Here is a 14,084-nt window from a genome sequence, read left to right on the forward strand (position 1 = left end):
CGTCTGTACAAGTCTGTATATTTATGTTCTCCTTGTATTTGACACTAACCTTTGGACTATTTAAAAGGCTAACACATTTTTTGTAACTATAAATAGGCTTGTAGCTTACTTAGTCTTCAGCCTTGTTAGTTCCTTATTTCGATTTATTATTCCTTCTGTTTCTAATTTAATTACATTTACAAACAAAATATAATTTACCAAAAATTAATTCCTGTTAATATAAATGCCTTTATAGTCATGTGTTTTGCTAAATTATATGAGCAAAAAATAGTAGGATAATTTGGAATAATTTTATTACTAGTGGCAATATAGTAATATTTGAAATTTTGTACTTAGATAATAGATAATAAAATATTATACCCATATTATAAGCAATTAAATGAATTCATCTTATATCTTGGCGTGATTTACGTTGATAATTATTTAAAGTTAAGGTAAATAATCATTGAAAAATGAACTAAAATTAGCGAAAACAAACTAAGAAATCCTGTTTCAAGGATTAACCATTTCCTGTAATGGTAAGGGACAAAAATCGGATTTTAAAGTCGATTTTTCAAACGCGCTTTTGGACCATGACCAAAAATCCTCTATTAATCTTAAATTCGCCGTTGCAACGAATTGAACGGCTTTGATTTATGATGTTCGTCGCATCAGTCAGGTGAGACAGTGCATGGCACCTCCAAACAGGCGCAGGCGCCCACGCGGACGCAAGCGTCCCGACGACAAGTTTCCTCGTGGTCCGCCAGCGCCTCCCGTCCTCTCCAGTAGACGCCGTTCGTATCCTCCACCCGTTACTACGAAGAGTGACCTCTAAAATATCGCGGAGACTTTTTCTCGTGATTGGTCGGTTCCCAAACTTTTGCCGGCTGTAAATCGCGCGGGGTCGTTCTCTCGCCCTGTCGTTCACGTTCGTATCCACGAGCCGAATATAAGTATCCGGGTGCCAGACGGACGGTTTCCTCAGGATTTTACGCGAAACGTGGTTTAAAAAAAATGTTACAGTAGATTGTCGAGTCGAGGACGACAGTTCATCAAACTTGCCGCCCGACAGAGTGGTTGCATTATTTGGGAATTCAGCGATCGATGGTGTCTAGAGACCCCTTGGCCATAAAGAAGTTTAGTGAACGTATTCAGTTTTCCGCCGGAATTTTCGGTTTTGTTTATTTCGCCACTCTTGTATGCTGTATCTTACGTTTGGCCTCATACAACAGGTAATAACGTTGAACAATAACGTAAAGTTATTTTTAACTATATCAGAACATTACCATATTAACATTCGAATTATAATTATTAACTTAGTTTATTAACTTTACGTATGCCCATGACAATATTAAAAACAATTAAACCAATTTGTTAGTATAGCTTCCATATAGAAACAAATTTTATATTAATAGAGATTCTTATTTCTACACTTTGCTTGTTTTTAAAAATCTTGTTTACCCATATTGTAAGATTGCATAATATATTTCTCCAGTTGAATTTAATTAAGAGTATTTTCTTTCTATATGTATGAATCTATATATGTTAGGTGTATGAAGAATATTAAACGTATTACGATGCACTCTAATAAGTAGTAATATATTGTATAGTTTTTATAAAATACCAATTTTATTATTACTATTGTATTTTTACTAAATATATTTTTTCAACATTAGTAATACCTACCTTAAATATATATAAATGTTAACAATTGATTTTAAATAACAAGATGAATGTTTTTCACTGTTCTTTGCAATTTTTATAAATAATCTTCTTTTATTTGTGTTATAGCTTGAATACATAAAAACATATTAATAAAAGATGCAGAAAAACTACCAAGTTCTGTTTATTTTGTTCATACGTTTATATGAATCTATATATGTTACGCATGTGAAGACTTTACTCGTATTGCGATGAACTCTAATAAATAATAATATGTTGTACAATTATTACATATAGTAATATAAAGTAATAAGTATAGTACAAAATAAATGTTTTTACAGTTCTTGATTGAATGATTGAATATATAAAAATGTATTAATAAAATATAACGAAAAACTACCAAATTCTATTTATCTTATTCTTCATTATAGTTTTTTTAAAGAAACAATGTTAATATTAATAGAGATAAGTAATTCCAAAATATGATTGTTTTTAAAAGTTGTGGTAATACATATTGTAACATTGAATAATATATTTCACAAGTTTGATATTTAGTTAAGAGTAGTTTTCATCTATACCTAATAATATATATAGGTTACGCGTCTGAATCCTATTTATTACTCCTATTATAATGCACTATAATAAGGAATAATATGTTATATAGTTTTTATTAAGTATTAGTTATTATCATTGTTATTGTATTATTACTGTATATATTTCTTCAACATTACTAATAAGTATCTTAACACATATATAAATTAATAATAATTCATGATAAAACAATTACTTCTAAATAACAAAATAAATTATTTTACTAAATTCCATATAATATTTATAAAACAAACTTTTATTTCTGCTATAGTTTGAATATATAAACACGTATTAATAAAATATAAAGAGCAAGTACTAAATTCTATTTATTTTGTTCACACGTATATGAATACGAGAAACTTTAATCTACTTTTGTGTAGTGTCTTATTGTAAGTACTTGACAAAATTAAAAACAATTAAACCAATTTGTAAGTATAGCTTTTTTATAGATACAATATTCATATTGACAGAGACAAGTATTTCTAAACTGTGCTTGTTTTTAAAAATCTTGTTTATACATATCGTGGCATTGAATAATATATTTCGCAAGTTTGATATCTAATTAAGAGTAGTTTTCATCTATATCTATTAATCTATATAAGTTAGACGTCTGAAGCCTATTTATTACACGTATTATAATAAGGAATACAATGTTGGATAGTTTTTATACAGTATTAGTTATTATTATTATTATTATTATTGTATTATTACTATATATATTTCTACAGCATTAATAATATATATCTTCGACATATATGAATCAATAACAATTAATGATAAAAGCTAAGCTAAGAAGCTTTAGTTATTTGGAATATCATTATATAAAAATAATTCATAAAAAGTGTATATTCAGATATATGAATAGTATTTCAATGGTGACAAAATAATTATACCATTATGGAAGATCGCTATCAATTTCAAAAATACAAACAGAAATTTGAAAAGCAGAAAACCTAAAACCTAATTTTGCAACAATCTTTTCCAAGTACCTTGTGTATTCACTAAACTTGGTGCCTTCTAATTCGTCTGTTGTTTTCCCTTCTTCGATCAGCTGTTCAGACATGCTACGTCATCATGGATATATCTAAAAATGAATAATTCCTTGGATATTTATATAGTTGTCATGATTCGTAGTAAGAACTACATATTACTACAGATACATCAGGGCTGGCTTGGTTGGCGCAGTGATAAAGGTGACAGGACTACCTGCTGTTGTGATAATCGCGGGTTCGAATCCTGCTGAGGCATGATAGTAAATTTATGTTTGTGATTGTTTAATATTTTTGATTATCCTAATCAAGAGTGTAATGTCGGACAAGGAAAATGATCCCAGTCACGCCAGTAACCAGGCTGGGTAAGTCCGGATGTTTTCTGGGATGATTTCTAAGTTAGTCACTCGCCAGTCGGTAGGCTTAATGCCGATGACCGTGGTTCGGAGCCCACGTTAAACAGTAGGTCCAGTCCAGATGAACCCTCGTTGGCAAAAAGGAGACTTTAGATATAATATAAACAAAACAAAGTAGATATATTTTGATCAAGCGTTCAGTTTTCAACGAAATCTCCACATGGAAGTAATACACAATCGAAATACAACATAGTTGTTATTTTTTATATTAACAACATAATTATTTTGAATGAACTTTAGCTTATCGTAATATATGCACTTTAAACTTTTGCATCTCTAATATGTTCTAAACGTATAAAATAATGCTTCTAATATATAAAATTGGCATTAGTGGGTATTTTTATTTTAAAACATTTAATTCATTTAATTTGTTGTTATTTTTTCTTGTTACTTATGTATATGAAAAGTATTCTCTATTCTTGTTGTGCTTATATTACGACGTAACTACACATTTCAGTTAATACAACCTTTTTTAAGGTCATAACAACATATGTTTTTATAAAGTCGTCAATTTATACGGAAATTTTCAGAACGAAATTAATACACAATATAAACACAGCAAATTTATAAACATTAATGATAACATTAATTTTGTTACAAACTATTAGGTATTAGAAATATATAATTGTTTATATAAAAAATATAATTTTGTGTAAAAACTTTATATTTTCGTTGATATAGAAACATTTAAAATAATTTAATTTTTTCTTATTGTTTATTTACATAAAAACAAAATATAAATCGAAATACTTCCAGTTATTAATTTTATCAATACATTTTACTTAATTACATCACAACCTTGCATTTTGCAGAATTTCTTTAAAACACTTAGTCATCCATCAAAATATTTACACACAAGGAAGTGCTGTGGAATAAAGCTGAATCAGGAAATTCTCGAGAAGATCTGAAAAAGATCAAAGACTCTCTCATCTATCTTGAATGCCTCGAAATTAATCTTAAATATGTAATTAATTACATATCATCGACACCACCTCTTTCATGTTTTGCTCGTCGAGAGACGATTTGACCTATACACTTGACCTAGTTTCAGCGGTTTTTATGTTTATGTTTAGGCGAAAGAGATTATTTCGTTATATAATAGATTAGCATCTTGTTTAATCAGATATATATTTGAAAAATAAACAAAAAGCTTTAATCATAACATTTATATACTGTTTTTATAACTACTGCATTTATTTAATTAGTATTTTTATATTTCACTTTTAGTTTGTATTATAAAAAAATTGGCGAGAAATGTCTTTAAGAGTAATTATTAGAAGTACCAGTTAATATTCTTTATTCTAAGAATGCAGTATTTCTTCTATTATATTTTTACTAAAAAGGTACTCAACTGCGAAATATTTTGAAACAATCCTGTCTTCGATAGAATGTACGATTCTTTATAATTTAATTTTATAATTTTAAGTGTCGTGTAAATAAGTTGTGGGCTATAAAATGGAATATGTGATAGTTAAAAAGAGCGATGTCTTTTCATAATAGAAGGTAAGATTGTAACCCTTATTGATATATTTTTAACCAATTTAACAATATGTAGTCGAGCATTATAGAGAAAATTATGCTGGCATATTTTTCGGCATACAAGGAAATTTAATCTTTTATCTATATCTATTAATTTTATTTTTTTATCTCTCATTAATTTAAACTACTTATATAGAGCAGTTATAAAATATTTTCATAACATTTTAATGGTTTACAATGTTCTAATTTTCATTGTTCTTCTTCTTTCCTTGGAGCTACAGCACGAACTTGTATGTTGTTATTTCCGTCATGGCCAATGCTTCGCTTTCATAGCTAACGATGGGTCTTATTATTGTTTTGTAGACACTCATTTTGTTATTAAGGTGTAGGTTTTTAGATTTTAGAACGTGAGACATTGCGAAATAGGTATTTTATTGACTATGTTTATTGTTCTGAGAATTGCTCCATCTTCCGTACCCACTGAGATCAGTTTCACAGGTATATAAAATGATCCACCTACTCGATATTGTCTTCTACAATGATTCGTGCACTTTCTTTACTTCTTTATTGCAATAAACTTTTAATTTTACTCGGGTTAATTATTACTCAAGGTCGATGTTGTCGGCATATGTTTTTATTTCTGAATATATTTGCCTTATCGCTTCTGTTCTCTGGCTCATAATATTGATGTCATATTCTACATTTTCACGTCTACCTGCCTTACTATGTATTCTAGAGCTAAATTAAATAGGGTAGAGGCCAGACCATTTAATTTCTTTAAGTCCTTCGAGATATTGAACGCGTCACTTAGTTGGTTTTGGATTAGTACCATCGCTACTGCGTCTTCTATTGATTTGATCGTCCTGATTAGTTTATGAGTTAAATCTAATGACTTTTTTGATGATCTAATTTGATCAATATCTGATAGAGTTGGTTTATCTCTCTTTTTGTAAATATAACAAATAATACTTTTTCTCAGTCCTCGTGGATTACCTCTTCCTTCTACATTTTTATTACCAATGCGTCGATAGATTCTGTTAGGTGTTCACCACCTGATTTGTAGATTTCTGACGGGATTCCATCTATTCCTGGTGCTTTGTTGTTCTGGGTAGGGATACTAAAAAATATCGATATCGATATTTTTGGCCGATTAATCGTTATTTTTTTCAGCCGATATTTTTCGATATCTTTTCAAAATAAATTAAATATTAAAATTAATAAACCTTTAAAATCGGTACTTAATTTTAAATGAATTGTGAATTGAATATTTTTTAAAATAAGGATATATCGAAAGATTGATATTTTGTTCGGTGGCCAACACCCCTACTCTTGGGCCTTTATTGCTTGTTTGACTTCGTCTAGTGTCGGGCGGTCTATTTTTCCTTCCTCATCTTTTATTTTTGAAAAATCTGCTTTGCTTATTACTTCAGTTGTTAAAAATATAAGTATATCTCTTGTAAGTATTTCTCTTGTTTAGAATATACTATCATGTATTAATCATTATTGATTTTTAATTTACTTTTAATGCTGTTGTTGTATAACTGTTCTTGCTCGCAATATTACCACATACATATTTAGTTATATGTTATGTTCGCATGCTCCATGATTCCTAATAATAACAATTTAACCTTAAATTGTATAAAAATAATAACATGTCATAAAAACAAAATTTCTGGCCTAATAGTAACTAAAACGCACAGTGAGAATATAGTTATGATTGCGTTTATTTAACTACTTATTCTATGTTTCTATGTTCTGTGATTCCTCGGTTGTAAGAATTTGATCTCATCTTGAAATAATTTAATGACTTGCTGTGCGTAAATGTTGATTAAAGTTAATTAACATCAGCAGTTATATGAACAGTTTCAATAAAAAGAGTTGGGATGGCTATGTGACATGTTTGTTGATAATGTCAATAGTAATAGTATCCAGAATTAGTACATCGTTACTAATAAATTTGATACAGCTGTCGATAGTTTTACTAGAATTATAATGATGATTGGTGATTCTTTGTAATAAATTAAGAATAGGGAAATATTTAAAATTAAAAATAAAATTTAACAAAGGATGATAGAATATAATTTAAGAATATAAAAAACTATTGTTTAAAATGTCTGTAAATTTATAGAGTTTTAATAGTATAATATAATAAATAAGAATCGGACAATGACCTATTCCTTATAAAAATGGTTAGAAAATCCATTTGTTTTCTTGAATGTTATATTTTTGTGATATAAGTAACAAGGGGCAGATTATTCAAAAGTGATTTTGCTTAGAAAATCAGTAACATTTATAGGTGACTACGGCTGGAATTTGGAGACTCAACTTTCTCATCAAAACATGATGAATTAACGTGATTTTGTTTGATTTCTTGTAAGTTTTTGATATTATGGATCATATTAAATGGTTAATACTGATAGTCACTTTTTATATCCGCGCCATCATCCTTGACTTCATCAAATGAAACGAAGGTTTATCAGGTCTTCAATAGGTGATGCTTGAAAGTGTTTTTTAAAACATTATTGTTTAATTTAGAATGCATTGAGTAAGTTACTGTTCATTATAGTGCTAATATTTATGTACGTTATGACTCACGCTCAGAAAAAAAACGCATTAAAAAATAAAGTTACCGTGAAAACTCTAGTTAAAGGTAATAAAAGTAAACTTTTACGCTTTTCCCAAGCAACATAGGAGGGGTCACCGAGTAACAGAATACCACACTTTTGCATTTTTCATTCAGTTTTAAAATTTTCAGCGACCCACTTTTTCAAAAGCGACCTTACTACCGCCTTATAAAACATTTAATGTCCCTCTACTCAAAAATAATTTATCTGGTTCTTGACGGTGAAAAAGGTGTAATAGGTTGATATGTTTAACGGGAAAGCGTTATTAAAAAGTTTTCAATTATTAGTACTGTTCAATATAAATATAATTTGTTGTTTAGCTTTTTTGGAAATTATTCGCAATAATGGACTATTATTTATACATAAATGTATATAATTCAATATATAAAAAAATTAACTCGCATGATATCCGTAATAATCATATCCTCTTGATTTAGCTTCGTCAGACATCTGGTTTTTCTATAAACTAAAAAACCGCAACCATTTTATTTTAAGGAGACATTGTTGAATTAAAAAATTAAAACTAAATTTCTTATGGTTTTAAAGACAATCTAAAAAATTGAATTTAAAATTGGCAGGTAACTACCATATAAAGAAATAAACAAGTCTAGCCGTTTTCTGATAATAGTAGTACATATCGATATCTGATAATTATTTTTAGTAACTAATATGAAATATGTGTTTAACAAGAAGTTTTGTGAACAATTACAGGAATAATTCTTAAGTATTTATTTTCAACGTTGCCATTCCTTCCTTGTTTTATATATCTATAGATAAGGCTGAAACAAGAGAACATGTATGATAAAATAGAGTAAATATTAATAGTTTCTTCGTGAAGAACCATTAAACGTTCCTGCAGGAAGCGGGATGGTCGTTCTGGAAAAAATCGCCAGGGAGAATTTTGAAAGTAAATGGAAAGCATAGAGTGGCGGTATTATATTTCTGCCTGACCTGTTCTATATTGCTCGAGAAAGGTATAAAAGTTTACTTTTATTACCTCTAACTAGAGTTTTCACAGAATCTTCGTTTTATAGTTTCCTTGTTAGGTTTCGCAATAAAAGATTGCCATAGCGAAACTTTTATCGTAAAATGTTGAGAATTTATTATTTTTCTGCAATAGATTTTATAATTTACAACGGTATTTTGACCAATTTGCTAAAAATTACTTTTCAAGTGATATTACTTTATTCATATATATATATATATATATATATATATATATATATATATATATATATATATATATATATATCCAAATTTAAATAATAATATCTACAGCTATAGATATCATAGTGAACCGGATGGAAAGAAATTGCTCGTAACCTGCAGAAATGGAAAGAAATGTCGCGCTATCAAAATGCGAGTGGAGAAGAATGTGTCCAGGATTGTAAATAAAGAATATACTCATTCACATGAACATATTAACTCTAGAGTAAATGAACAGCAGAGTAATCATAGCTCGCAGGAAATTATCACATAGAAAATTATTTTTTTAGAAAATTAGTTAATATATTCAATGTTGAAGAAAACAATGGGAAAACATAGAAATGGGCAAGAATCTCTCGAATAACATCTTTCACTTTTTTACAATAAATTTTGATAAAAAATTATGATTTAATTTGGTTCTCTTTCCTTTCCACATGTTCTGCATGGCACAATTTATAATTGTTGAAACTTTTTATCTTTTGAATTGTTGAATAAAAGTTTATTAAAAGTATATTGAAAGTATCCCGTTCCTATCCAAATGGATATTGACATGTGTCAATAAACTATAAATAATTTCTTGATTAAGGTTATCTCCTCGATAAAGTTTAACTACTTAATTTCCTATTCAAATGCTAATATAAAGTAAATCACTGTAGGACTATAGTCATTCAAATATCATTACTTTTTTAGATTATACTTAATGCATTAGATTGGAATATTGAAGAAAGATACGAAAAAATGATGCTATTTTATGACAAAGCTTGAATACTGTACATTCTACTGCGAAAACTTAGGGAAATATGTATTCCTAGTTTAACGTGCTATTATACTCACAACATATTGCGATGTCCTGATTTTCACTTATTTATTTATTGTAATATTCGTCACTTCAACATTTATGTTATTTAGTGGTTGCTAAAAATGTTTTTAGTATTTTACAATACATTAAATAAATTTATTATAATACCAGAGGGTACAAGTAAAAGTAAATTAAGAATGTAATAATATTAACGTAACTGACAGATTAACACTGAACTTTGATGAATGAACAATTAAAAGGCAAATACAGACAATTAAAACTAAATTATAAATATAAAATATAAACAAAATAATATATAACAGCTACATAAATGTAAATAATAAATTATACAGAGCTATATAAAATATAAAATATTAAAAATATATAAGGATATAAAATACAGATAAAACTATACGACATAATGAAAATACGACACTAGATTTAGACATATAAAACAAACAAGAACACTAATGGGGTACATTTTTTGCACAAACCGTTTCTGCATCCTATGCCCTATAAACGACTTGTTGAACTGGGCATTGGGAGCTTATTGTGTAACTAAATAGCTGGTAACAAGAGGAGGTAAATGAGACTCGGTACTGGTATCAACACAGCGAGCTCTAAGCCAAAAGTGGTACTAGGCACTGCAGGTCAATAAGTATGATATATATATATATATATAATGAGAGTCAATGAGATGGTATATATATATATATATATATATATATATATATATATATATATATATATATATATATATATATATATATATATATATATATATATATATATATATATATATATATATATATGTTGGCGAATGTGAACAAAACTCATAATAGGGTGATCTATCTCTATTAATTACATGACTGTGTGTGAACCGAAAATGGCTAAGCCTGAGACCACTGACTATAATGGGTTGAGTCCTAAGTGACGGCGTGGGGAAATTGGTAAAGGAATATGGCTTAACTTGAAAGAGTTTGTTGTTAGAGAGGTTTGACAAGATTTTTTAATGGTGACAGTGAGTTCCCTGTGGTGCGACGACCTATATATGAAAGGTTGACTGGAAGCTTCCTCTAAGGTCAGTGCATCGGCATGATCTTTACCAGATACTCCCACGTGAGAAGGAATCTACCTCAAGGAGATGCCCAAGGTGAAAGAGAATAAAGGGGAGGTTTTAGGGGAGTTTGGAGATGAAGGGACTGAATAGGATTGATCAAGTGATTTTTACTTGTTCTGATCAACACAATATGTTATGATTGGCCAGCGTTCAAAAGCATTAAAAGACATGCCATTTTTTCAGGTATAGGTCTAATAATGAATGATGTTGAAAAATATTGTCCGGAAAAATACTGGCTAGTGAGAAGCAACGTTTTTTTTTTAAATAAATCGATACTTGCCGACTTGGTTGGCGTGGTGGCCAAGGCGACAGGACGGCCCTCCCACTGGTTTCGATAGCCACTAGTTCGAATACTGCTGGGGCATGGTCGTAAATACTTGTTCTGATTATATGTGATATTTTATAGTGGTGGTTTAAGACAAGGGTGCAAAATCCGATAAGGAAAATGATCCCAATGACGCCATTAACCAGGCTGGGTAAGACGGGATGTTTTCTGGGATGATCTCCCAGTTGGTCGCTTGCCTGTTGGCAGTTAAACCATCCAAATAAACCCTCGTTGGAATAAGGAGACTCTAAAATATAAAAAAAATCATTAATTTTTAAATAGAAAGATATTGTAATTATTATAGAAATCCTTTATGGTTAGGTACCTAGCATAATGGTGAAAAATGTTATACGTAACAGGAAATTTAGAAAATATTTTGAAGAGAAACGCAATATATTTGGCTATTTTAGTTTAGTAAGAGACACTATTGATTGACTTGAACGTTTCTCGATTAATTTGAATCCATAAAAGTGCCTTGATTTTTTTTTGTGCGCGTAGGATTCGTGGATAAACCACTGCCCGATACGTCGTCTTTCCCGTAGTTTTCGGTCCGACAATAAATTTTTAAACGATGGCTTTAAGGGAATTGAACATTAATATTTTACTGTCCCCGTTTTTTTTGACTGTTTTCCGACATTTTTTGCTGAATGACAGGAACGAAATAAATTATTTTCGAGTTAAGGGACATTAAATGTTTTATAAGACGGCAGTCGGGTCGCTCTGGAAAAAGTGGGACGGTGAAAAATTTAAAAGTAAATGGAAAGTATGGAACGGGAGTATTCTATTATTTGGCAATCTATGTTATTATGGCTGGGCAAGGTACGAACGTTTACCCTGTCGCAGTAATTACATTTTTATTATTTCTCTTCAAGGGTTGACATATTTATTATTAATTGCTTGCATATATTCTAGTCATTTTTTTAGCTGATCACTGTAAAAATAATTTTAGTGAGAAATATAATACGAGTAAGTAAATATCTTCTGGAAAAAATCCTGATTTCCATCCATAATTGGTGTGAACATATATAATCTAAATTTATGACGTCAAAACGTCGCAATGTTGCCGTATCTTAGGTCTTAATTTTAGTTTAGTTTGGCTTTGACATACAATAAAATTCTTATTTAAATAAAATAATTAAACAAAAATGTTATCAAATATGTAGAGTTTATTTTAACATTACACTACATCTAATGCATATATTATCGACATAGTGCACCTAATTAACAATCGTATATCCAAGTAATGTATTGTACTTTCATTAGAGACCTTTTTACGTTTGGTTGTTGTTTTCTTCGATGGTGTGTTTCCTTGTCAAGCCATTTTGATCACTATATTTTTAATTTTTTCTACTACTACCTGTGTAAAGCATTCTTGATAAAATCACCGAATTCTCTCTAATGCATTTTCTGTATATTTTTATTCCTTTTACATTTCAACCAAATACGCATATATATTCTTAAGAATTATGCACATTTATACACACTTTTAGATTTTTCTAGTCTCATCACCCTATCTTGGAAATTGTCAGCGTTGAATCGTGTTATATTCAGAAAGTTTCTTTTAAGTAAATAACTAAGCTGTTCATTTCTAATCTATCGAACGTTTGTTCACGAGACCATCATTTCTCAATTTCTTATATTTTCTTATTTTATGACTAATAGAACCTAATTAATTTTTATTCCAAGGTTTACCTATTTCTATCAACTTTAGTGATCTTAATACTAATTTTATTAACATCTTGCCAAGAGTGACCGTTGGGTATATTGGTTCCATTATGAAAAATCCATGTCTCATATAAATGTTGATGAGGCATGGATCTCATCTAACGATTGAAAGTTCTTTAATTTTATTATATGTTTTTAAAAATTATAAGCAGCGATTTAAAATTTATCAAAACAATCAAAGTCTTAAGATAACGTTTGCCGTATTATAGCCTCTTATCAGTATTGTTTTGAAGAACTTTGCATACATTTTACAATCGGTTTTGGCAAGCTAGTTCGTTTACGTGTTGAAACCTGTCAGACACCATTGTATCTCTTTTTAACTAGAATAAAACGAGAAGAAAATATTATCTGATTCTAGAACGAATTTACAAATTAACAGGTAATAATTAAACATATATTGATAACGTATCTTCACACCAACGTTGGATAGACTATATATCTTACATTATACTGCAGTTTGATATGAGGGGTTACCATCTATTTTGAACGGTGTTACGACTGAGATATCTTAAATTAGACATCGGGATGATTTCTACCTAACATACTGTTTTTACCTATATAAACATCGCTTTCTATCGCGGTTCAACCAGCCGCTTCTTCTTTCTATTATATAAAATAGTATTCTTACAGCAGATTAATATGTTTTGTTTTATTAACTCTTTACATTTTATAACTCATTTTAATCAAAATATTTACTGCCATTTTACAATAGGTGATTGCTATATCCTTCTAACAACACAATACCATGTCGTTAGAATGATATTGTTTCCATCATTTTCCATTTTGCAATTCTTCGCCATTTCGATGGATTTGCGGTTCTTAGTTGCTATTGCTCGTCTCTCTTACAAAGATACGTCACTCAAAGCTTTCAATTGATGTCAGTTGAAATTCACAGCAATAATTTTATTCACGATTAAGGATTCGTAATTCTTATTGCCAATTGCAATTTGTAAATTTGTTTTATTTAAAACAGGTCGTATAGCTTTTCCCATTTCATTTTAACTAAAAACACACTGCTATTTGATGCATCCGAACATGTAACCTAATCAGCTTATAAAAACATGTGGTTGCCAAATATCTTCAATTTTCTTGTAAACATTAGTGACAATAATTATACGATGTGGGCGTATTTAATTTTATTGTAATTTGTTTGTTTGTAGTGCATATTA

The 14,084-nt window shown here is 29.2% G+C and overlaps 1 long non-coding RNA gene across 1 annotated transcript in view; it reads left to right on the forward strand.

Annotated features, from left to right (window-relative positions):
• The first annotated feature begins 802 nt into the window (after positions 1-802).
• The window catches only part of LOC143191231 (uncharacterized), a 212,297-nt gene continuing 199,015 nt past the window's right edge, over positions 803-14,084 (forward strand). The window contains exon 1 of the long non-coding RNA XR_013004446.1: positions 803-1,211. This is a non-coding gene — a long non-coding RNA (uncharacterized LOC143191231). The remainder of the gene's footprint in view (positions 1,212-14,084) is intronic.

This window comes from Rhynchophorus ferrugineus, unplaced genomic scaffold, assembly GCF_030347505.1.
Source record: "Rhynchophorus ferrugineus isolate W39M unplaced genomic scaffold, kcgeb_rfMv2 rfM2, whole genome shotgun sequence".
NCBI lineage: Eukaryota > Metazoa > Arthropoda > Insecta > Coleoptera > Curculionidae > Rhynchophorus > Rhynchophorus ferrugineus.